We start from the raw sequence: 26,325 nt of genomic DNA, 5'->3' as shown, positions 1-26,325 counted from the left end.
TCAAGCACTAAGGGCTGATGATGAAGAAAAAGAAGAAGAAGCTGATGAGGAAGAAAAGGAAGTAGATGAAGAAGATGACCCAATGAAGATTGCAGCAGAAGTCATTGCTTCCCTTCCTCGCTCTCCACCTAAGCTAGCAACATCATCAGGGTTGGAGTCAACTTCAGCAAGATTGATTGCAACTACATCAAAAATATTATCTGCTCCTACCACCTTACAGTTCTAGGTATCTTCAATGGAAGTATCAGTTACTTCATCTACCGAGTTGCAGCCCTCTTCTTTACCACCTGAGCAATCCACCTCAGTAGTGTGCACAACTACCAGTTCTATAATTATATCAACTTCTTTTGCACCATGTATAGTAAGTCTACCAGTTTGTTCTACAATTTTGTCCACCATAACTTTAACTACATCAATTTTTTTTCTATTTAGTTCTTTAATTTTAAATATTCCAGCTTGTACATTACCTATTGGTACATCATTTTTGGGAGGTAGGTCAATTTTGCATTCAGTTGGCACTTCTCTTAGTTTTCCTCTAGTTGGACCAATTCAAGTCTTTTCTACTAGTCCATCTACATCAACTATTGTTTCTATTTCTAAATCCAAGGAGGTAAGCACTGAAGTAAAACCAAAGACTCCTCTAAAACTTTTGCTTATTGGCAAGGAAATTGATGAAGATATAGACTTGGATAAAGAAATTATTATCCCTAAGATAGGTTTAGACACTACCTCAGCCAATGAAATGAGATTGGTCAGTCAGCTTTTAGAGCAAAAGGCAAGGCAGAAACAACTAAGGGAAGAGAGAGATAAAGAATTCACAATAATTGAGAATGCCAAAAACATAATTACTGAGGCTATAGGTGTTGACATTGATCCATCTCAACACAATTTGTTACAATTAGAAGAGGCTATAAATAAGTTTAATGAGGACACTTCTAGTCAAGAGAAGCTCATTAAGAAGGCAGACAAGAAATTTGACAATAAGGTGCTTGAGCACATTGCAATAAATCAGGTAGAATTATCGACAATTTTGAGAAACCTTGAACAATCCTTCACAAATGTAACATTACTTTTTGGAAAGCTTTTTGATGTTACCAAGTATACCAAGGATATTAAGGAGAAATTGAATAAGATTGATATGGACATGATGGCTAGTGCTCAAAGGTTACAGCTTGACCCTAAGCTCAGCACATCACATGAAGGTAAAAAATTTGTCAGAAATGTAGGCAAAGTTACTCAGAGAGGAAGCTAGGATCAGGTCTACACTAATTGATATCCAAAATATGATCCTTCTAGTTATGAACCCAGTGCAAAAACATATTGCATATTCAAAAAAATTGGTCGAAGATAACAATTTTTCAATAGTAGATCACATGATTGAGCTTTCTGTAGAAGTTCAAGTGGCACTCTCCACTGCAAGATTTTGCAAGATAATTGGGATAAGACATTGGCTCTTATTCTCAAGGTACACTCTGAGTTTCTCTCACATTTTGATGTCTCTATTTGAATATATTGTATATACCCTTTGGAATTACTATCAAAAAGGGGGAGTATGAGATGAACACGGGAGAGAACAAGAGGAGAATACAAGATAATGAGATCACATAAGGAACTAAGAGACTTGTGGAGAAATAAGGAAGAAAATAGATTGATATATGTACAAATAAAGATATGTATATATTATGCCATATGTATGGGGGAGATATGTAAGATATGTATATATAAAATCTTTAAGATATGTATATATAGCATCTTTACAAAGATCAATTTTGAAAAATCAAAATTAGAATGTCAGTGTACATAAGTTTTGGCTCATAAGTGTTTTTGTCACTAATGCCAAAGGGGGAGATTGTTGGAATTATGTTTTATTTTTCATTAGTGACAACACTTATTTGATTCTAAATGGCTATTGAGCTCATCATTCAATTCATAGTTTATACCAAGTATTCAGTGGTTTCCTTATAAGTTCGGTAGTTAAGCAGTTCACACTGAGCATTCATGTGGCTACTGAGTAAATATGCAGTTCAATAGTGTTTACCAAGCTTACAACATTCACTAAATAGATAATGATCACTGAGCTTCATAGTATCTATTGATTCATTAGTTTGAATGATATGAAATCAATTTCTACCAAGTAATGGATGTGTAGTGTTTACTGAGTGACAGCAAGGTAAACAAAGGTTTTAGTAGTTACCGAGTGACACTATATCTACTAAGTCTCCAATGGTTACTAAGCTCCAAGATACATTGTTTGATTAGTATGGACTGTGCTTCTACTTCTACCAAGTGCATGACGATGTTGAGTAATGTAGTGCATGCTGAGTTTTAGAAGGTCACTGAGTCAGCTTGAAGAGCCTGAGTTTTCTACTGTTTGGCCGACTTAGTAATTTTTTGTTTACTTGTCTTTTAGCTGACCTTGACATTGTAATTATTGGAATGATATATGTAATGTATTGTATCATTTGCAATGTATTATTGTCATGAGTATGTTAAGGAGTGGACATGCAATGTTTTGAAAAGAGTGAATGCGAATCAGTAGCAAAGCAGAGTTTTTAGCAAGGTCATTAAGGAGAAGAAAAGACATATGAGTCACAAGAGGTGATCTATACTTCAAGATCTATTCATCAATAAAGTTGTAAGTCAAATCTACTATTTCATCCTAACAAGTGAATCAATTTTCCAAATCCTTTAACAGGGTAGACTTGACAGTCTTTGTAGAAATCTCCTAACAGAGTGCATACTTCATTGTATGTTTGAAAAACCTCTAACAAGGTGGACCTAGCAGTCCAAATTTCCCTTAATAGGATAGATCATTAGAAGTGGTCAATGTAAGCCATAACTAGCCAACTTTATAGTGCAATAGTGAAGTTTTGTAGGTATCATCCCCACCCTAGTTTTACTTTCTATTTGGAAGGTTTCTGGGTCACCAAAATGTTGTGTTATGAATGTTTGTCTTTTCTCATGCATGCAATAGATTAAATGAATGAATGATGAATGATTCATATGGTTAAGTTCTGAATTAATTTAAAAGTTTTTGAGGTTACTGATTCCCCCCTCCCCTCTTAGTAACCTAGCTAGTCTTGATTATTTCCAATAGTATATTATATTATTCTCCATCAAGTGTTGATGTTCTACCTATATAAATTTTACCTAGCTCTATTACCCCCTAGGACTGTCAAATTTGATATCCTTACTCTCCCTAACCCCTACCCCCACCAAATCCCATTGAGAATTACTCAACCTAGAACCCCTACCACATAAACTTCTCCTAGTGGGTCCCCAATGGAGAGGAAGATTTCCCCTGGTAAAAAAGTGAAGTCGAAGAAAGTTAAAGAGAAAGAGTTAGAGGACTCTAAAGATGAGGGGAGAAGTGGTAGGAGGAGGTCTGGTAGAATTGAAAAATCCAATGCTAAAAAGAAGTTGAGGTCTAGGGCCTTGTAAGAGGAGGATTTTGATTTAGAGCAGACAACTTACTCTAAAAAAATATTAAAATAAAAGACTCCTAATTATGGTGGAAGGAGAATGGAGGAGGAGGAGGTGGAGGTCTCATAATCCTTAATGTATAGCTTGAGAGGTGTGACTAAAGGTGGGAAAGACACAACTCATGCTTTGGCTTCCAGTATTCTAGGGTATGTGGACCTCACACACAACTAGTTCCTAGACACAAAGGAAAAAGTGCCCTTCCCTATGATGGTGTTCTCACCTGCTAGGGTTATAACCAATGATCATTTTATCTCTAACCCCCTAGTTCTATAGGAAGTCACAAAGGATTTGGTGGGTGATAATCAATGTAAGAATTAGGAGGTCCCTAAGGAAGCTTATAAACTAGTTGATAAAGAGCTGAGGGAGAGAGTGTATTCCCTGGAGGAAAGAATGAGACTTCTAGCTAAATTCACAATCAAGGTGACACATCCTATAGCTACTACTTTGCAGCCATTGAAGGATAACCAAGAGGGAGATCTGAACAACAGAGATGCCAGAATGTTGTTCAAATTCTTGGTAGAGAACTAGGCCAACATCCTCCTCAAAATGAAGGATGAGAAGAATCCCAATTAGGGCCTTTTCCTCTTTGTTTTCTATGTTTTTAGTTTGTTGGTTCATGAGTTATGTTACTTTTAAGGCAGTTGTGCCTTGATTTATGAACTTTTATAGTTTATGTTGTTATGGTATAGGCAATATTAGTAAGATGTCTCATTAAACTCTTATTTTTATCTTTTTAGGTGATGATTTTGTGATTAAAAGCATTAGGAGGTAATTTTGTCTGGTGGTTATCTATTGGTTATTGACTAGTTTGACTACTGTAAAGGCTAGCCCCCTTGTTTTGGTTGGTTTTTAATTCAAAAACATATATCACGTGAACAATCATGTTGAGTTGTGTATTAACTTCATCTTTTCAAATATAATAGTTGATACTAAGAGCATTAAGTATCAATCATGATCCTTATAAATATGAGTCCCTCATCACTAAACTATCATTGTAAGTGAAAATAAAAATAATATACATTGCATATCCCATACATATCTTACTATTAACATACCCATATCATGTGCTACTCATATAATCTTTATTAATTTTTGAAAGTATAAATATTTCATAAATAAGTGAGATTTATGTGGTTATCCCAACTCTTGGAGATAACCAAGAAGGGGACATTATAATAGTATCAGAGCATAATCCTCCAATCATAGAAGCTTATGCAAACTTTTGAGAGAAGAACAAAGGGAGCCACCATGAATGAAGTAGTCAATGAGATAAGATCCTAGATGGAGAAAACTAACCAAACTTAAATAAATCAAATGGAGAAGTAAAATCAATCCCTTCTCCAAGCATTAGAAAATATGGGAAAATCAATCAATAATTTGATAGGTCATCCTACCCATGCTAGGGATACTAGCTCAAACCACTCAAAAAAATTATAATGTATCTTTGATGGCTAGGATACCCCAACCCAGATTCTTATATTGAGGATAGATACCAAGTGAAGAAGAAGGAATATAACAACCAATGACTAAAATTCAAGACATTGTAAGAGCTTATGTAGCTCTAGAACCTCACATTAGTAGTGAAGTGGTATCATTTAGGGAATTTTGTGAAGATAAGTGAAGGGAGATGCCTAGGAGGTATGTAAATGAGGAGCTCAAATAAAATGTCAAAAAAGTGACACTTCCAAATTTTGATGGATAAGAAAAAATTAGAGTACGTGCATGGTTATAGAAATTGAACACCATTTTCACTTTGATCCCTGTGATAAAAGAATATGCACTTCAATTTGAAATAATCCACTTGGAAGTAGTAGCACAAAAGTGGTGGCATCATGGGTTTTTTTCTTTAGGTTTCCAAGATATGAACTCTTATGGGTAATTTTTCCAAATACTCATTAATAGATTTGACGATAAGGACTCTGAATGGTTTTTTCAACAACTAACTCAGTTCAAACAAATAGGAATGATGGAGGAATTTCCCTACAAATTCCAAGGATTACTAGTTGTGGTTCTAGACCTTTCCCAAAGAGACTCACTCATATTTTTATTGAAGGACTTAAAGACTCCACAAAAACCTTTCTTAAACCCTGCGAACCTCAAAACCTATAAATAACTACCAAGAAGGAAAAGAAAAATGATTCTAATGTAGTTAGGAAGAGATCTAAGATTGCTCTGACCAAGGCACAACATGAGTATGATGGGTCAAGGAAATTAGATCAAAGAAAGACATGCTAATTTTGAAAATAATAGTTGAGTATTGGGTGTTAATGCCAAGGAAAAAATATTCTTAGGAAAAAAGAAGACATAATGAAGAAAGGCTTATATTTCAGGTGCAAAGAACCATAAGTATCAAGACATTAGTATGGAAAAAGCAACCAAGTCCATAAGATAGAAGAAATATCTGACAAAGAAAAAGAAGAGTCACATAATAAAATAAGACATGATACAAGAGATCTCAATAGTATCTAACCACTCTATGAAAGGGGAAAAGCGATGGGGTTTTGAAGAAATCCAATCCTAGCTATGATGACTATGCATAAATTTGAGAATGAAATCAGTGACCAATACAAGAGAAGAAGGAAAAAAAATTGAATTATAAATCAAGAATTAATTAACTTCAAATAACTTATAAATTATCCATACATATTTATTATAATCAACAACTAAGATGTGTTAACAAGTAAAAATTGATTATTAAACTAGAGAGTGAGAACTTGTAATGCAATAAGCATATTAATGTGAATATTTAATTGTGTTTACTCACTCTCAAAATCTTCTCAATTTCTTGTATGAAACTAAGGAAAGATCATACATTTCTAGAAGCATAGAAAGAGATAAAGTCTCTATCCAAGAATTATAAGAATGGGTAATCGTAAAGGGATATCTATATTGACTTAGGATGAGATAAAATATCACTTGAGGGTTAAATAGAGATAAATAATCATAAAGGAATGTCCATAGAAGCTTGGGATGAGATCAAGTATCTCATACAATTTTTATAGAGATGGATAATACTAAAGGGGTATCCATAGAGGCTTGAGACAAGATAAAGTCTCTCCTAATGATTATAGAGGTGGATAGTCCTAAAGGGATATCCATAGAGATCTAGGATGAGATAAAGTATCTCCTATGAGGTATTGAGATAAATACATCCTAGAGGAGTTCTCATACAGGAAAAAGAAGAAAAAAAGTTTCTCCTATGGGCCAAAATGGTATTCATAAGATCTTAGAAGAGATAAATTCTCTTAGAGAAATTATAAGGTTTACTCATTAGGATTCATTGTGGGACAAGACAATACATAACAAGGACCATCAAAGTACTACAATATATCAAGATAAGTTCTATCTTTGGAACCATTCATAGTATTTTAAGTTTAATGTTATTAAATTTATATTTTAAATTTTAAATAAATTGTAGTTCTAACCTGAAGTTGAAATTTTCATTTAAGGAATTGGATTTGCACCAAGGATTCACACTACTTGAGGTTTAATATAACAATACAAAATTAGTAACACAAACTAACCACTTTTTTGAAGCTATGGCTACCCTTTAAGTCACCAAATTGCTTAAAGATAATGGGGTTTCTAAGCTCTAGTTGGAGGGTGATTTAATGAATAAAGTTAACTATCTTAATGGGTCCTCTAGTCCCTCATAGACTATTAACAATATTATTAAGGATACTATTGATATCCTTAATTCCATGGACAATTACTACATATCACATTTATATAGGGAATCAAACATGGTTTCCTATTCAATTTCAATTGTGGTGAGGAAGTGTGATAAAAAGATGACATAGTAGGGTAACATAAGTTTTTCTAAGGACATCATGTCAAGTATTATTATAACATCATTAATGGGAAGGAAAGAATAGTATGTATTGAGAATAGATATACCTAGATGTGACTTTTTTTGGTTATGAGGCACTACAAGGAGATGATGCAAGAGCATCCTAGGTATAAGGGAAATCTTGCATCACCAAAAAAAAATTATATTTTAAGTTTTCTAGTTTTATGTTTTCAATAAGGGTTATTCCTATGCAAAGTTGTTATTTGAGGGAGCTTGCTAATTTTAGTAAGTTGATATTATGTGCTTAGATTGTTCTAATCTCATGTGTGGAGGTTAATCTTAGACATATTAGCCTACTAGATGAGTTTCATTATCATATCATATGTATTAGTGCACTACTTATTACAAATTTTTGGTATGAATTTTGGCTATCCAAACTTCAAGTCTAGTGATGAAGGCCTAAATGGTTCCCAAATGAGGAAGAACCTTGATTAATGGATATTTTTCTAATTAGCTATTATAAATCTTTAGCTAAAGATTCTTGAATAGGGTTATGATAGCCCATCGAGTCAACAATTTGCTAGTTATGGTCTTTAGAAGTAGACCCATCCAAAAATGTAATTTGCAAATTGTCTTGAATCAATCCTATGTAATCAAGTATAATGAAATAATATAATATGAGGTTGATTTCCCTCAAGGGTTACAACTTGGTGTCTAGAACATTCCTAGGTGGTTAAAAATGCCTATATAAGGCAACCTATATGTTATCTAGAGTAGTTTTGGGTGATAGTCATAGCTCTATCTTGCTGACTATTGTAATGAAGGCACCCATGTGGGTTTTCATATTGAAATTTTGTAATTTTGAATTTGTGGAGATAATAATAAGCCCATATTTTGTTCTCTCAATTTGTGTTGTTTTTGTGGTGTGTTATGGTATTAAAGGGTGTACCCTTCATCAAGTAGTATTAGAGCAGGAGTTCTTGAGTGTGTAAAAAATCACTGACTGTGAGGTAGTTTGCACTAGGATCATAGTTTGGGTTGAGCATGTGGATAGATCACTAACCATGAGGCAATTAATTGCACTAGTTTTTTAGTGGAAGCATATAGATGCCTCCATGAAGAGAGTGTGGTGGAAGAAGCATAAGTGTTACACTTGAGGGTTTTAGAGTCGTCTAGAGGAAAATGCAATCATTGGAAGAAAAAATACATAGAGGGATGAAATTTTTTGTAAAAGAGTAAAAGAAGAAGAAGAAGAAGAAGAAGAAAATATTGAAAAAGAGGCAATTTTGAATCCCTAAGAGGAAAGGCTTTTATCGCCATTTCCAAGATTGAAAAAGACATAAGTTTGAGGTTCCCACAGTTTTTAGAAATCTTAATCTAGAGGAGTTGATTGATTTGATCATTGAATTGGGGGAATACTTTTAATATGAAGATATTGAAGATCCGGATAAGGTCAAATTGGTGAAGACCAAATTGAAGGGTTATGTGAAAATTTGGTGGCAGGAGATTCAAATAGAGTGAAATAGAAGAGGAAAGGACAAAATGATGAGATGGGACTAGATGATAGCCAAATTGAAGTATAATTCATTCTTGTGGATTATGAGCTTGATATGGGAAAAAAAATCCAATGGTTGAAGCAAGTGAGAAGATTGAGCTAGCACTTCAAGAGTATATCAAGGAGCTCTACTGAGTTCTCATCATAAGTGTGCATGTAGAAGCTGACAAGGAAAAAGTTGTCTATTACCTTAATGGGTTGAGGCCAAGTATTCAAGAGAAATTGAGTCTGGTTAGAATGAACATTATTGAAAAGGCATGCTAGTTTTCCCTAAGATTTGAGGAAAAGATGAGCAATAATTTTCATAACAAAAATAGTGGAAGAGGTTGTAGCGAAAGATCTAGAGGATGATCTTATGGAGGCCAAAATTATGAGAAAAAGAAAAAAGATTATGATAGAAGTAGATGTTGGATGGAATGAAGGTAGAGATAAAATATCTAGTAGTAATATACTATGATAACACCAGTGCAATCAATATATCAAAGAATCCAGTGATGCATACCAAAACAAAGCACATTGCTATAAAATATCACTTCTTAAGAGAATTGGTGTAGAATAAAGAAGTCAGATTGGAATATGTAAACACAAAAGAATAGATTGTAGACATATTCACCAAACCATTACCTAAGGATGCATTTTTTTATCTAAGAGGTAAGCTAGGGGTCATTCCCTTATCTGAAGCTCACTAAATGAAGTTTAGTGATGCATCAACTAGAACTTGTTGAAGATCAATCAATTGGTGCAATATTGACAAGCGCATATTGCAAATGAATCAGTGCATAAGGTACATTGATAATAACAAAGTTGTTGTCTTTGGCATGTGTTGTCAAAGAAGGAGAAGTTTACTATCATATCTCATAAGAAATTTTTAAAAAGAAGAAGTTTGTTGTAAGAGGGAGAAGTATGCTATCATAGAGATGTCTAAGAGGTAGAATGAACTTGGTAATAGTTGATGTAGATAGAAATTTTTTGACAGAGGGAGAAATTGGAGATAGAAAGAGTTCATACTAATAGAGGAAGTTCTCATAGATGTGAATTAGAATGAAACTAAGGATATAATCCTTACTTTATTCTTGTTCCAAAAATATCATTGTGTTATGACATATATTGTAATCAATGCTAGAGAGGAAGATTGTTGGATACAATTGATTAATTATGTATTGTCTTTGATGTTACAAAAATTCTATATCATTATAAATCAGTGCATGCTGAGCTCACTCGAGTAGTAAAACATTTGTTTGTGTCTACCGAGCATTCTTGTGTTTGCCTAGTTTAGAAGGTAGTGTCTACCCTCAAGCATCAAAGGAAAGTTTATAGAAGATGAGTGTTAAAAAAGATCACTTAGTTACCAAACGAACTTTGTGGATATATAGTGTTAATCGAGTTCACTAGGTTAACACAAGAAAATCTTTTTTGAGTTAGTGTCTACCAAGCAAGGTCAGCTAATGAGTGATTTTCTTATTTTGGCATATTGAGTTTAATTGATTTATCTATTGGTTCTAGCTAACAGAGGTGATGAATATTAGTTATTCTAAGTTGTATATGAGTTGAATTGACAATATGAATGATACAAGTGTAATGCCCCACCCAGAGATCCTTGGAACAAGGATTCAATTCAAGCCAAGATATTTTTTTTTTTACAAGTATGAATGCACATGAAAACATCATACAGGGATCACAAAGATCACAACAGAAGACTTCACCACAATCCCAACAACCAACAAATCTCTGAATTCCACTACCAAATAGACACACACAAATAGAGGCCAACAATGACCATGGATATAATGAGGGCTTGAAGAATCCACCACTCATCAACAAAACACCAAGCTAGGGTATAAATGTAGAATCCAAAATTTGGCTAAGTCTGAAATCCTGAAGCCCTAAAATTTCCTAGAATTTTTATTTTTCTCAAAGAGGTCTGAAACCTATCTCAAAAGATTCATCACATATATTAAAATATACATAAACTTATACTTAAACGATATATTTTAAACCCCTTAGAAAGATTGTTTCAAATTGGAAAGGTGTAAAATTCAATAAGGTGTTCAAAACCAACTTTCAAAACTTCCTTGACCAAGCCTAATTGCTCCCTATTTCTCGTGCAAATAAGAGCATTGGTCTCAAGTTTCACGTGAGATCTTACTGTACATGAAAAAGTGCATTTCTCCATGCAAGGAATCATAGCACACCATGTGAACTTTTGTATCACTGCATGAGGAAGTACATTCTCACATGAGGAAGTACTTTCTCATGTGAGGAAGTACTTGCTATGTGAGAAAACACAATAGCATGACAAAAGGAAAAGACTAAAAAGCAAAAAAACATGAAAACCTCCACACCAGGGAGTACCGAATCCACATAAATCAAGGAATGAACACTCAAGTGCTAAAACAACAAGAAAGAGGAACATTTATCCGTCTAAACCATAGCAGTAAGGAACATATTGAAAGCAACATTATGGTGAATAGAAGTAACATTGCAATGTAAAAAAATAACATCACAATAAACAAAGAAACTAACTAAGCATGAGGTTCCTCCCAACGGTCAATAGTATCATAAGATTATAATGGATCCTAGCCATCCCCTACACATAACATCCCAAGCCATTGATCAGATTGCTAATACTATCATAATAGGGACATCACTACTAAAAAAGTGCTACAATATAAGCATAAGGAAATCTAACATGCTAGTACTAAAGGATAAGATAATCCTTCAAGTAGATAACATCACCTATCACATGTTGATCAACATAATAAGGAAATCTAACTTACTAAACCAATAAGCAATAGATACCCCAATATAGCAATTCACATCATCTAGTCATATGCTAAATATCATAATATAAAAATGCATCAAAGAAACTAACATCATCTAAATATGATATCCAAGAATTCCAATGAAAGCATAAATCACAAGAAAGCATACTCTGGAACCTAGAGCATCAAGTGAAAACATCCAGTAGCAGTCACACTAGGATAAAAGACCATCTCTATTCACTGGTCCCTAGTAGTGGTGTAGGTAGCTACGCCTCCCAACCATGTGGCACCTATAGGTCCAAACCTACTCTGTTGATGGAGATAATGATCCAACCACAAACACACAAAAACAACATCCATGGCTAACACTCATGCCAGACAGTATGATGGTTGTAACCAAGAACCTATGACAATGCAAGGAGTATATGTCCTAGTCAGACACTTAGTAGGCTACTAAGTAGGGTTTGACATCATGGACAGTCACTTGGTATCAAAAAGCCCAAGCTCGGATCGTGTGGATTTAGCATCCCTCAATGGAATGGCTCGACACAAGCATTTTATTATCTTTAGTTTTATTACCACCCAATACTTTCTTTAGTTATCACTTAATTAAAAACTTCTTCAATCAAGTAGGAAATGGACACCAAAATGCACAAAAGAAGCCCCCTCCATATGGTACCATACCCTACCCATGCTCATCCTATGACAAGTGCCTATGGGCATGCATACTCTCATCCCAACCCCAATGATCATAACTTTTGAAAGTACCATAGAAGATCGGGCCTCACAAGTCACTCAATAAATGTGCGTGCATGTACTCATGTGTGGTGCACCACCATTGTAAAGATAAAAACACAAGGACTAGATGAGAACATAATGCAAAACAATACTCAATTGAAAACAACTCAAGAGGATGGATTCTACATGAATCTGAACAATCGATAAAACCATACATCAATAAATCACTCAATCGCCCTTTATCCAGGAGTATGGATTCTACATAAATTCCAATGATGCAACAAGACCAACCATCATGAACTCACTCAATCAGCCTCAATCCAGGAGCATAGATTCTAAATGAATCTTAGTGTCCATGAAACAATAACAAGGGTCCAAAATAAACCAAAACAATAGGTATAAAATCACTCAACCAAACACAAAGTCAGGAGTATAGTTGTGACATGCATCCCAATGCAAAATAAAAGTGCAATAGTGGTCTAATTGATATCCAAATGGATCATCTGGGACCATGACCCACATTGTGCCAAGAAAACTTGAGAAAATAGGGCGGCATGCAAAACGATGTAAAAACTCCAAAAATTTGGAAAACTTTGAAAAATCCAAAAATAATTAATTTCGAACATTGTATGAAAAAATGGATACCATAATAGTGCAAAACCCCAAACCCTCATCCCAAAAAATAGGGAAATGTTCATACCTAACCAACCAGGGAAAACCAACAAATAGAAATGGAGGGGAACACTAGTTCTCAGCCTCCTAACAAAAGGCTACGAAAAATAGAAGTTGAAACAAAGAGAAAATAATAAAACAGGAGAGCTCTACCTCACAGCCAAAAGGGTCAAATAGGACTCTGAACCATAAAATCAAAAGCTTGTAAAAGTGGCTAAAAATTGTGGGAATCTAAGGCCTCCAAAAGCTAGATCCAATGAGCTCAACCTCATGACAATCCCATGACCATAGCTCCCACAACGAAAAAAATAGTAAATCCTCATGAAGAGGATTTTGGGTTTTACTCTCCAACTTTCTAATTTGAAAGTGAGAAGCGAGGAATTAAATTTTTTTTTTTTGGATATTTATTCACTTTTCGAGTGAATAATTGATTAGGGTAACTAACTAAGCAACCTAGTTAAACCCTGAATTGACCCAAATGAAAACAGGCTATTCCTATAAATAAGAATTCATCTATGGAAAAGCTACCAAAAATTAAACTAAATCAATTAAAAAGCCTAAAAACCCAAAAACATAGAAATTTTCTTAACAACTTTCACAACAATGTGAAACTCTAAATGCACAAACATGCTCACTAGTCTAATCACATAATGCAAATGAGTTCAGATTTAATAATCATTGAAAGGATTAATTTTTTAATTAAAATAAGGATGAATCAACCATACATGGACGACATTGGTAAAATATGAATAGTTGAATCACTAACTGCATGTGCCACTACCAAGGATATAAATCTTGCACACTAAACAAAACAATCAAATGCAATTACATATAATAACATAGAAAAAGAAATAAATGTATTAAATCATCTAATTTAACCATTTATTTAATTATATTAAAAATAATCTATTTACATCACTCACGTTTGCATATAACATAACAACACAGGAATGAAGTAAATAGCCATAGCATTAAATCCATCACATAACATAATCAGGGATATGTCCAAATACCAGATAAGTAGATATCATCATAAAACACACTATCATCTCACAATGGCATCATCATACAAATATGATCAAATGAACAACATAATGGTCAAAAATCTATGATACTGAAATCAAAGTATAACATTTGACCCTTAGGTCATCTTAAATGTAAAACTTAACATGAGTAACAAGTATCACTCGGATCCATTCCTCTTCCCCTCTCCCCTGTCTAGTCTCAGCCTCCTTTGGAGGAAAAATTGAATGGAATCACTTGTGAGAATGAGGGGGAAGTGTATGTCAAAGATATGATAAAGGCCTAGAAAAATTTCAATGCGAGGAATGCTACTATGGGGATTTTTAGGGAAGCTATGAACCCTCAAATCCTGGTGGACAATCTGAAGCAGCCTAGGCTCAATGAGCTCATAGACCTAGCTATCGTGGCCATCTCAGACAACACAAGGGAGACTGGAATGAAACTTCTAAATAGTGCCCATAGTAGTATGATTGACAACTTCAGATCAATCAAATGGCTCTTCCATGAGTTGGAGGAAGTTAGAGAAAGGGTATCCTAGATGGAAAGTATTAAGAATAAGATAGGAAATGACAGCCAGGAGGACCAGGAAAACAGAGAAAGCTTAAATGAAAGGAGATTCAGAAATATTGAAAACTACAACCACAACCTGGCAAGTCAGATGATTTCTCTCCTGAGTTTGATGAATGACAACATCCAATCCCTTGCTAGTAAACTTAAGGATAGGGGCTTGCTGGTGGAGGAGGGAGGATAAAACAGGGATAAGGCTAGGTCGAATGATGACAAGGCCACAATTAGTACTCTCACCAGTATGGATTAGGGCATTGAGAAGGTCCAGGATCAAATGGAAAAGGAGCAGCAAAAGATAATCGAGGCAGCTCAGACTATGCAGGAAATGGAGAAGATAACTGAAGACTAGTTTTCTTGTCTTTTCTCTTTTTGTCTTCCTGGCTTTTGGCTTTTCGATAGGTTTTCTGTAGTCTATTTTATTTTGTTTTCTGGCCTTTCTATGGGCCTTTGTTTTGGGCTAGGCCTTCAGGTATTTTTTCTGCTGTTGGACCTCTGTTTTGGCTGGGCTTCTTTGGCTTATTATCAGCCTTGTTTATGTAAAACTTATGGGTTTCAAGATCCCTTAAAACCTATTTTTCTTACCAAAAACAACTATCACTCGGATCAAAATATAACAAGGTAAATATCCACAGCACATAACCAATGTATCCAACATGGACAATCCATTTCTAATTATTTAAGCATTTAATAATGGTTGATAACACAACATGAAAAGTCACTTAAAAATCATAAGCGAACATAGTCATAAACATGACTAACCAGTGCTATAGGAACCCTAGTCCCATGTAGCATGGTAATAGTACATAGTGCAATCTCTGCACACATCTCAAGGTAATCACAGAACAACCTCAATATACCACATTGATCTTGTTAACCACTAGCATAAACCTTAGTGAACCAAAAATCACATCATAATCTCATAAATTAGTCAAAGAATAATCAAAGAAACTAATATAGAAACATAAATCCAATCACCTCAATGGTGTAGACCACTCATGGTCACAATCATGATCCCTTCTCAAAGAGAGATCAACAAAGTTGCATCTGTCAAGATGATTTACAAAAGTCAAATGGGAGAGGCACTACAACAAGTATAAGGTCAAGTTAAGAATTTGATAGTGTGTAAGAGTGTGAATGCATGGAAGAGTTGAAGATCTAATGATGTAGTAAGGAAGCAAATTAGAAGGATAAGAAAAATATCATTGTGGAGCTGAAAATATATATTCAATCAAGAAGGATCAAGTACAAGCCAGAATAGAGATCTATAATCAGCAATTTAGTTGCTTTAGAAATCAGGTCATCTCATTTTTACTCTCTAACCATTGTAGCAGTGATATAAATCTCTTAACAGAGTTGGCTTATCAACTATTTGTAAAACCTCTAACAAGGTGGCAGTTCTATTGAATTAACTAAAGACCTCTAACAAGGCCACTCCTAACAAGGTGATTATATCCTTTAATAGGGTCACACCTAAGAATGTGTTTTATAATCTTTAAAAGGTTGGCTCCTAATAGGGCTCACTTCAAAAGAGTTAAAATGATAACTAGTTGTAATTGGTGGTTTTTCCAAATTGGGTTTCCACATTAAATCGTGGTGTCAAATGTGTTCATGCTATTTTATTTTATGTGTTTGCAACTAAGTTAAATTAATGGTAATCATAGATAATATCTAAGATTTAGATGTTAAATACTTACAGAGCATATTCATTATTTACCAAGTTACAACATTGTATGTGTGTTTGTCGAGCATCAACAATATTCAATTTTTCAGAGTTTATTTTGTACTAACATCTAAAGGGATCTCTGATTTATTTTTGTAGTAACTAATTCACCTCTCCCCTCTCAGTTACTTCTCTTATATTTCCAATAGTAGAAACCAAAATTAGAGGAGAAACAATTGTTTCCATGATAAGAATAATAAAGATCAAAGAGGAAGAGGAAGAGAGAAAGGATCTGGTAGAGGAGGTTTTTGTGGTACCTATTTTTATTGTGGAGAATAAGAGCATAAGATGTTTGAGTATCCTCATCACTAAGGAAGAAATAGAAGAACTGAAAGTTAGGCTAGAGTTGTGCATGTTGATGAAGATGCAAAATCCTTGCATTTTGAAGATGTCAAAATAGGACAAGTCCTAGTTAATAGAAGAGTCTTGTTGAGTGGGTAGAATGAACCTCATCAAAGGAGGAGCTTGTCTTGTACTAGGTAAAAATGTGAAGATAAGTGTTTTGATGTGATCATTGATGGTGGAATAACTAATAATATGGTGTCAAAAATAATTGTCACAAAGCTAAATCTCAAGAGGTAGAAACACCCATGTTCATACTGTATTTCCTAGGTGTAGGATGACCACAAGGTCATGGTCAATGAGTAGTGCTTAGTGAAGTTCAAGATTGGAAGCTACCAAGATTAGGTAATTTGTTATATCATACCTATGGACATATGTCATATGTTTTTGGGTAGGATGTAGCAATTTGACAAGCATGCTGTACATGATGGGTGTGCAAATACCCACACTCTAATAAAGGAGAAAGTGAAACATAAGTTGAAGCCATTGAAGGAGAAAGAAGAAAAGGTGTGTAGTTCTACAAGAAAATTTATTGTTAATGGAAAGTAGTTTCTCAAGGGTATGAGGCATGAGGATATATGTTTTTCTATAATTCAAAAACATGGAAAAGAAGAAGAAGAGGAGGTACCTACAAAAATTGACACTTTGGTGGAAGAGTTTCTTGATATTGTGTCAAATAATGTAGCTGATGGATTATGCCTAGTAAGGAAGTTAAGTTTCTAGATTCACTTGATTCTAGGAGCCAATTTCCCAAACAAGGTAGTGTATAGAATGACACTAGCAGAAAGTGAAGAGTTGAATAGACAAGTTCATGAGTCATTGTAGAGTGGCTAATTTGAGGGAATCCGAGACCATGTGTTGTACCAATAGTATTAGAAACTAAGAAGAGTGGAAAGTGGAGTATGTGTATACATTTATGAGCTATTAACAAGATTACAATCAAGTACAAATTTTCATTACCACAGATGGATGATATTATACATTGTTTGAGTGGATTTTTGTATTTCACAAAGATGGATCTAAAGAGTGGGTAACATCAAATTTATCAAAGAAGGAGATTAGTGAAAGACTGCCTTTAAGAAAAGGGAAGGATTCTTCAAGAGTATAGTCATGCCTTTTGGGATAACCAATGCATTGGGAACTTTCATGACATTCATGAATGAGGCACTAAAAGATTTTATGGGTAAGTTTGTCATCATTCATCTAGATGATATTTTGATCTTTAGTAAGACATTAGAGGAGCATTTGATGCACATCTATAAGGTGTTTGATAAGTTGGGGGAGGAAAAGTTTCTAATAAATCTATAGAAATGTAGTTTTGGGAAGGAGTTGGTGTACTTGGGATTTTTAGTATCAATAGAAGGTCTAAAAATGGATTCTAAGAAAGTGAAGTTTATCCTCAAATGGCCTACTCCAAGGAGTGAAATAGAGGTAAAATATTTTCATGGAATAGCTAGTTTTTACATAAAGTTTATCAGAATATTTAGTAGTATTTGTGGACCCTTGATTGAAACAATGAGAGGAGATAGGAAAGAGTTTAATTAGATTGTAGGATTAGATAATATTTTTAATCTAATGAAATGAAAATTTATAGAGAAGATTATTTTAACACTTCCTAATTTTAATAAGGTGTTTCTAGTAGACTGTGATTCTAGTGGTACTGTAATAGGATTCTTTTTGAGCCAAGAAGGTAGAACTATAGCTTATTGTAGTGAGAAATTTAATGATGCCAAAAGAAGATTGGTGATGTTGTTCATATGGTAGAGTTGTTTTTTAGAGAAGTGGTGAGACTACATGGTCTACCAAAGAGTATAGTTTATGACCGAGATACCAAGTTTTTTGGGTATTTCTCATATACATTATGGGAGAAACTGAAAACAAATTTGAAGTTCAATTCATCCCATCATCCATAGACTGATGGACAAATGGAAGTTGTGAATTAGAGTTTTGGGAATATGTTGAAATTCTTGGTTGGAGATAATCCAAAAGGTTGGTATCTAATTTTACCACTAGCATAATTTATAATTTTGTCAATAGGAGTACTAGTAAATCACATTCCCAAATAATGTATGGGAGTAGTCCTAGAAAGGCTTCTAAATTGTGAAACTTGGATACAAGAGAGATATGTAATGCTAAAGCACAATATTTTGTTGAGCATTTGAAGAACATCCATGAGGAGGTGAGGAAGCACATTACAAATATAAATACACAAAATATGGATAAGGAAGGTTTGGAAAGGAGGTATAAAGAATTTTAGATTAGAGATGAATTCATGGTTCATTTGAGGAAGGAGATATTTCCAATGGATACATATAATATGATGAAAATGAAGAAGCTTGGACCATGGAAGATAGTGAAAAGACATGATTTTTTTAGCATGAATGTTGATGGTATTCCTTTGGGGGAGTATATGAAGCATTGCAAAAACATGTGGAGATTGTTAGCATGATTGACATGTTGCATGTTAGAAATACTTTAGAATAATTGGGGGGGTGGGGGAGTGAAACAGTTATTCAAGGTCCAGATGTCCCAATAATTTTTTTTTACCTAAGTGTAGTGAACCCATTAAACATTTCATGCATCCAAGCTAAACATTCTAACTAGCAAGTTACTATAAAATCAACATGCATCAATAAGACATGAAAAATCAACACATAATACAGTGATTTATGTGGAAACTCAATTTGGGAAAAAGCACTAGTAACATGCTACTACTTTCTCACTCTTCTAAAGTGATGCCCTCTAAAAGGCCTACCCTATTAAGGCTACAACACACACTATTAAATTTGTCCCGGTTAAGAGATTTCAATCACCCTATTAGAAGTGAACCTGGTTAAAGGAATTTAGAACATTCACTTGGAATGCCACCCTATTAAAGAATTTTTCAATGGTTTTTAGGCCAACCTTAGTCCAAAGGATTTTCCCTAACTAATACAATTGCTAGAGAGTATTTAATAAGGGCTTTTGACCTGATACAACTTACAACTTAATTTGCAGATTTCAGATCTCAATTCAAATCACAACTCTACTTGGCTCTCAATTTTTGTAGCTCTGACGGCTTGTCCACTTGTCAAGTTTTTATCTCCATGAGTCATCCCACTCATCGTGCCAATGCAGTCACCTTTGTGGTCACTTATTGAAGTAGAGTCTTTGTACTCTATTCTTCCTTCTCAATGCCTTCTCATTGACACCACACACTCTATCCAACCACACTTTTCTTTGTGACCAGCAACTCCTTAAGTAGGAATTTGCAATTCTTTTTCACTCTTATTTCCCTCACTTAGATTAGGGTTTGAATTGTTTAGGTTAGATACAATGTATCTATCCTTTATCTTGTTTCTTCTAGAAACTTCATGTAGAATCCACTTGTAATTGCTCAAAAATGGTAAACCTCAAATTCTATACCACCAACTCATCATCCTTATCTTCCACCCAGTTCAAAAAATTTGAGATAACAAACCTTTTGGCTCAAATTTGGTGAATCTTTGACTTTTCAAATAATGTAGTAGCTCAACACTATTTACTTTTTGATGCTCCACACATACTATGTTACTCGACATCAATTATGAATCCACTTAGCACCTACTAAATTTTAATGATGCTTGACACCTATTACATTTGTCTGGCTTGGCACCTAAACTTGCTCGGCACCAACTACTTCACTCAGCACCTACTAAAATTTTCTTTTACTCAACACCTATTCATTTTATGCTTGGCATGAACTAACTTTGCTCAGTACCCACTAATGAATTCAGTCAAGCCTTGCAAATAGTTTTGTTATAATTTTTTCATATAGAGTTTCTAAGTGTAGCCAACCTTTGTTCCTTCAACTATATTATCAATACATCATTTCACCATTGTCTTAACTAATCCTTTTACTTCATTACAAAATCATAACTCAACCTTTCCTCTAGGTGTTGTTGTTACATCTTATTGATTAAATAATCTTCATCAATCGACTAAGTGATAGTACTTGGATCTTATAAGAAATTGTCATTCCAACAAATAGAAAGTTTGACATCAGTGACAAAACAATGACTAAAAACATTCTTTCATCAAAAATATCCCTTTCTCAATAATAATCTTTTCAATTAGATTTTAACATTGCATTCATGACTATGTTTTTCATTGATGTCAACATAGTAGTGATTATATGAAGAGTAGCAGAGTGGAAAATAGAGATTGATGTTGTATAGATAGAGTAATGATAATTAGGTCAAGCATAGTCAAGGACATATTCTACACTATGTCCTGATGTTGACGTTAAGTATGCATTCAAATAAGCAAAGAAATGTAGAAGATACACTTGATCTATAGAAAGTAGTGTGTAGATAGAGTACCTAATAAGTAGTTTTTGATGGTTGGATTATATCTCCTAAAAGAGATAGAATCTTAATGTACAAAGTTGTAGAATAATAGTGGACAATCTAATGGTGATTTCATCGAGTGTGCAAGGTCTAGAGTTGCATGTGTAAAAATTTGTAAAGATTGTGAGCTGACAATACTATGTAATTGAGAAATAATTAATTATCTTAATGTGGTCATATTATAACTAATTGGGAAAATATCAAGGCTGACTCAAGGAACTATTGTGATGTGGAGCCTAATCAAACTGTGTTGGTACCTAATAGGACTCAGTATTTAAATTTTAAATTTATGGTCTCAAACTTCATTGAACCATGGTTTGAAGAAATTCAAAGTGGTTCATCTTATTGGTTTAGCATGGGAGTCTAGTGATTCAAAGAGCAAAGGTTCAAAATTTAAGGCTTGTGTTGCAAATTCAAAATGTCAGGCTTCAGATTAAGATTTACATCCCAGATATGCAAATTTGAGTGGTTCAAAATGGTCAAAGGTTATGGTTGGTTTAAATGGGTTCAGAATAACTCTTTTTCAAAAGAGATCATATGTTGATAGCCTAAGTTCAATAGTATTGAAAACATTGAAAGTTCAAGTCTCTGATCCATGAAATTTTAAGTGTGAAATGAACACTTCATTGATGATCAACACTCACTAAATATCTCCAATTGAAGACAAGAGACATGTTGAGTGATATGTAGAAGCCTCAAATCAAGACTCCAATGTTTCATAGATTATCCAAATAAAGCTCTGACATCATCAAACTAATGGATGAGTTGGAATACTAATTCTAGGGTATTAAACTAAAGCTTCCCATTGTAATACCTTGATTTATTCAAAATATAAGTATGAGCTGATGGGTGTTATTTAGAGGTGTGATATAGGGTATCAAATGTCCTTGCCCCATATTTTCTAGTCCAGGGAAGTTAAAATTTCACATGTGCAAGAGGTAGAGCATTTCACAATATAGAAGTTCAAGGGTATCCATGTAATATCATTTCTACACGTCATAAAAATTGAAAGGATAGTCTTTTGTAAAGAAATATTGCAAGAGTATATATAATTGCTATGAATCCATTGAAATAATCCATGTATTTCTATGAGCATGGGATATTCAATAGCCATGGAAACTATTTTACAAAATGACTATATCACCACAGTAACCACCTTGCATAGCTAGTGGGTTGTATAAAAGCATTTTGAATTATAGACTAAGGCAACTTTGGATACATGTGTCTACAATGTGGGTAAGTTGTGGACTTCTATTTGAGAGGCACATCAACTCACCCAAATTTATCAAGGGAAAATGAATGTGTAGTCAGAGATGCACACTAATTGCTAGATAGATGCTTAGAAATAGGAATGTGAAGATACACATAGAGGACCAAGCCTAACACACCTCTTGGCACCTTCAAACAACAACAAAAATGGTAATTTTTAAAGATTATAATGGGAAAAAATGATCAAAACTTTTATTCCCCTTGTTTTCCTTGATACAAATATGCCATGATTAATATCAAGTTAAAAAGGAATGAGCTCAAATCAAGACAATTGCTAATGATTAGTGAGAGGAGATTGACTAAATCTAGAGAAGAATCTTGGGTGCCAACATGTCCAAATGGTTTAAAGCTCTAGATTCAAGTTTGAGTCTCATCAATCACACTAGGCATTATCATTTCTGCAAATGGTTTTATGCCATGTTGATGGTGTTCAATCTTTCCACTACAATATCTGAACAACAACTAGGAGATCCCAAAGACAAAACACTGGCATTATAAGAGATATAATTGCATGTCTATAGTATATTCTCAATGACTCCCTTGAAGGATGCTTGAGCATAGTTTTAAAAAAAGGAAATATAATGCCAAACAATAAGTAGCGAGATTAGGTGCAAGGAGTGGAGATTCATCAAATAAAATTATCCAACATATGGATATGCATCAATTGTTTAAGAATTGCTTTGAAATAGGAAAGCCATACCAAGGATAAATCCTAAAGACATCATGACTCTTCCTAAAATCAAAGTGTGAATTTAGCAACATGGAGGAAACCCACAAGCCTTAAGATTATTGATATGATATTGGAGTTATCATAATAGTAAAGAAAATAGTGATAGAGTGAACCCTAATTAGTGGAGAATGGTTATAAATGCCAAATATTAAGCTGAGAAAATGTTTCAAGAATGTGTCAAGTCATCAATTCCCCCAAACTTCCCTCTTGATTGGGTTCTATTGGTGATACATGTCATTTTCTTGAGATTTCTCTTATTAGAAGTATAATGATAATAGAATTTAGGTGGGACCCTTAAAATATAACATATTCTACTAAAGTTTCACAATCACATCATATATATCTATTTCTTAAAGCTACACTAGTTTTGGTGGGTCAATATTAGTCAAATGAAAAGCCTTCAGAGGTGGATATCATAAGATCTAAAAGATATATGAATAGAGTTAGGAGCATTCAAGATTCAATTACAAAAACTAAATATCCACTTGATTTCTATTTATTGTGAAAAATGGAGATAACAAGGAGTTTTTTTTAGGTCTGTTTCGGGTTTTTCCAAAATTTTCTAGTCCTTCTAAGGGAGAGAAAGAAAACTTTGGGGCTATAGAAAAGTAGAGCTTTTTATTTTCTAGACTTTGTGTTAGTAAAAGGGGAAATTTTGATTTTAAACATAATGTAAGGGAGGGAATTTTTTTTTTCTTCTAGATGGTGATTCTGATGCAAATATGTAATGAGATTTGTATAATCTTTTACATTTCAAAGAAGGGAGATTTGGGAGATAATTGAATACAAAACTTTGAGTTTGGGCAGTTCTCTTTCCATTGATTGATATCTTTGTGTAACTTTCAATTTTCTCTAAATGCATTTAGTATTGCTAGTTTTTTAATATTTTTTGATATCAAGATATATTTGAAGCTTTGATTCTTCACATTCTTAGGAGGATGGAAGATTTATTCCTAGATTTTGTTCTTTCTGTTATGTAAAAATTGGATAAATGGACTTTGTGGCATTTATTTCCCTTAAGCTACTTAGTTTTTCTGCATCTATTTTGTGTTTATGGATAGATGTTTGTAAACCTTTTGTGCTTTCCGGTTAAAAGCATCCATAGTTGTATTTCTGTGAATTCATTATAAATCATATACGGGGAGTTGTACCTAGATAAATTTAGAGGGTGCTTATGCTTTTGAATAGTGAAGTGACACAACTGTTAGTTCATATTTACTCTTCCTATCTGGGATTTTGGGGTTAATTTGTATGTTTTCCTTTGGAGGAAAATCTATTCACTAACAAATTTTTGGCAACTCTACTAAGGATCTAGAAATGAAGATTTAGTGCCTAATATTTGTTTCCTCAGTTTTATGATAATCTCCATGTGTGGGAGATTGGTGACACTATTACAAATATTATGCCAAATGTACAAGTTATGAGATGATCAAGGCTAGACACTTCTCTCCTAGAACTTTATCAAATGGATGATAATGTGTTATGTGAATTTGTGGATATCTATAAAGAAAGCATTTCCCAAGCTGTCAGGAATAACATAACCATAGAAGATGATGCCATGTCTTGGCTACTATGAAAAAGCCTGTATGTGAGATTTAACAAGTTGAAAGACTTGCAAGAGCTTGAGAAAAAAGTGTTTCTATTGAAGAAACATTTTTTAGGTAGATGAACATGAAGTCTTGGTTATATCTTCACATTTCATCTCAATAAATTTTTCAATTCTGGGTGAGATATCTAACCTACAAGAAAACCAAATAGAACAAAAATACTAGGGCTGAGAGTGAGAATCCTAGTAGTAGTGATAGAAAAGAGAAGGAAAGAAATATTGAAACCAATTTCTAGCCTATTGATAAACCGTCAGGAATGTTAAAGGTTTCCTTTCTTGATGAAGAAGAGGAAAAGGACCATAATCAAGAGATTTCCTCTAATGTGTTTCATTTATTGATCATGATCTAGCTGAAAGTAAAGAGCTGAAATCTTTTCCACCATGCATAGAAGATGAGAAAGGAGAAGATTCTCCCACTATTTTTGAGAAGATAGATTCATCGACTGAATTTATAAATGATAAGTTTTAGCATGAGACCTCCTTTCAAAAAGATGAGAATGTTGGAACAAAGGTAGATTTTCTCACCTTTGAGTTGGGTAGCCTTCAAGAAGGTGATCATCTTTCACTTCTAGTGGAGGTAATCTAGTTTCAACCAAATAGCAGTAGCAAAAGAGATTGAAGAAAGCTCTAAAAATTTGGGAGATAAGGTCTTCTGGAGTAAGCCTAATCCACCATTCTTGCCAATTGGGTTTTGTGAAAATACTACTATTAAGAGAATCCTTTATTTCAGCCTTATGATCCACCATTAAATGATAAAAAATTGTTCTCAGAAAATGTTGAAACTTTGATGGAAAGAGGAAAGGCTACAGTTGGTTCCCAGCTAGTTAGCAACTCTACTAAAACATTGGGACATACTCTCATCTACGAGGAAGAAGAAGACATAATAAGCAAATTTCTATCATCTCTTGGGTGAGAAGATCCCTCTTTGTATAGTCAAGGTATGAAAACAAAGAAACTAGGTTGTAATAGTTTATTTGGTGATTTATTTCATTCTTTGGGTGTGGTTCTATTGAAGATAATTTTGTGAAATCTGAAGATGCATTGGGAGAGAAGAAAGATCAAATGTTTTACATATTTGATGATGCCATGATTCTTGATAAAGTTGGAGAAATTTTTTTTGATAAATTCAATCCCATGTTATATGAATTCTCTCTATTTGATGATGTGAAACATGATTCCCTTGGTTGTAATAATAAGCGGGTTATTGTAAATAGTAGTTAGGGGACTATTGAAAAATTTCTTGCATATTTTTCTCCTCAATTCAAAACCTTTATTGATTTGAAAAATGATGTAGAAATTTTCATCTGAAGAGAAAGAATTCTACGATGAGGTTTGGTTATTTGGGATAGAGCATTGGGTTGCCAAAATTTTGTATACTTTTAGGTTGAGGTTCGACATTGAAGGAGTTACTAGTCGAAAATGGTTTGAAGCTGCCCCATTGATACATGATTCGTTGTGATGGAAAGGATCCTACTTCTCCTAGTCAATAAATTGATTCATGTAACTCTTTCTTTCTACTAGTTTTATGGTAGGTTCTCATCCTACCTTTGTATATATTGTAAATATTCTTTTGGTGTGTGCAGTGGTAGTTTGAATAGTGCAAAAGATTCACACTTGTTAGTAGCTTAGGTGTTTTGGTTAGTTGGTTTTCCCTAATCCCCTCTGCCCTCTTTGCAAGCAACTCCCAATTTTTTCTTCTTG

This window comes from Cupressus sempervirens, chromosome 2 (assembly GCF_028749045.1).
Source record: "Cupressus sempervirens isolate cs-2001-9-10 chromosome 2, ASM2874904v1, whole genome shotgun sequence".
Lineage (NCBI taxonomy): Eukaryota > Viridiplantae > Streptophyta > Pinopsida > Cupressales > Cupressaceae > Cupressus > Cupressus sempervirens.
The sequence above is the reverse complement of the archived record's forward strand: the minus strand, read 5'-3'. Positions refer to the sequence as shown.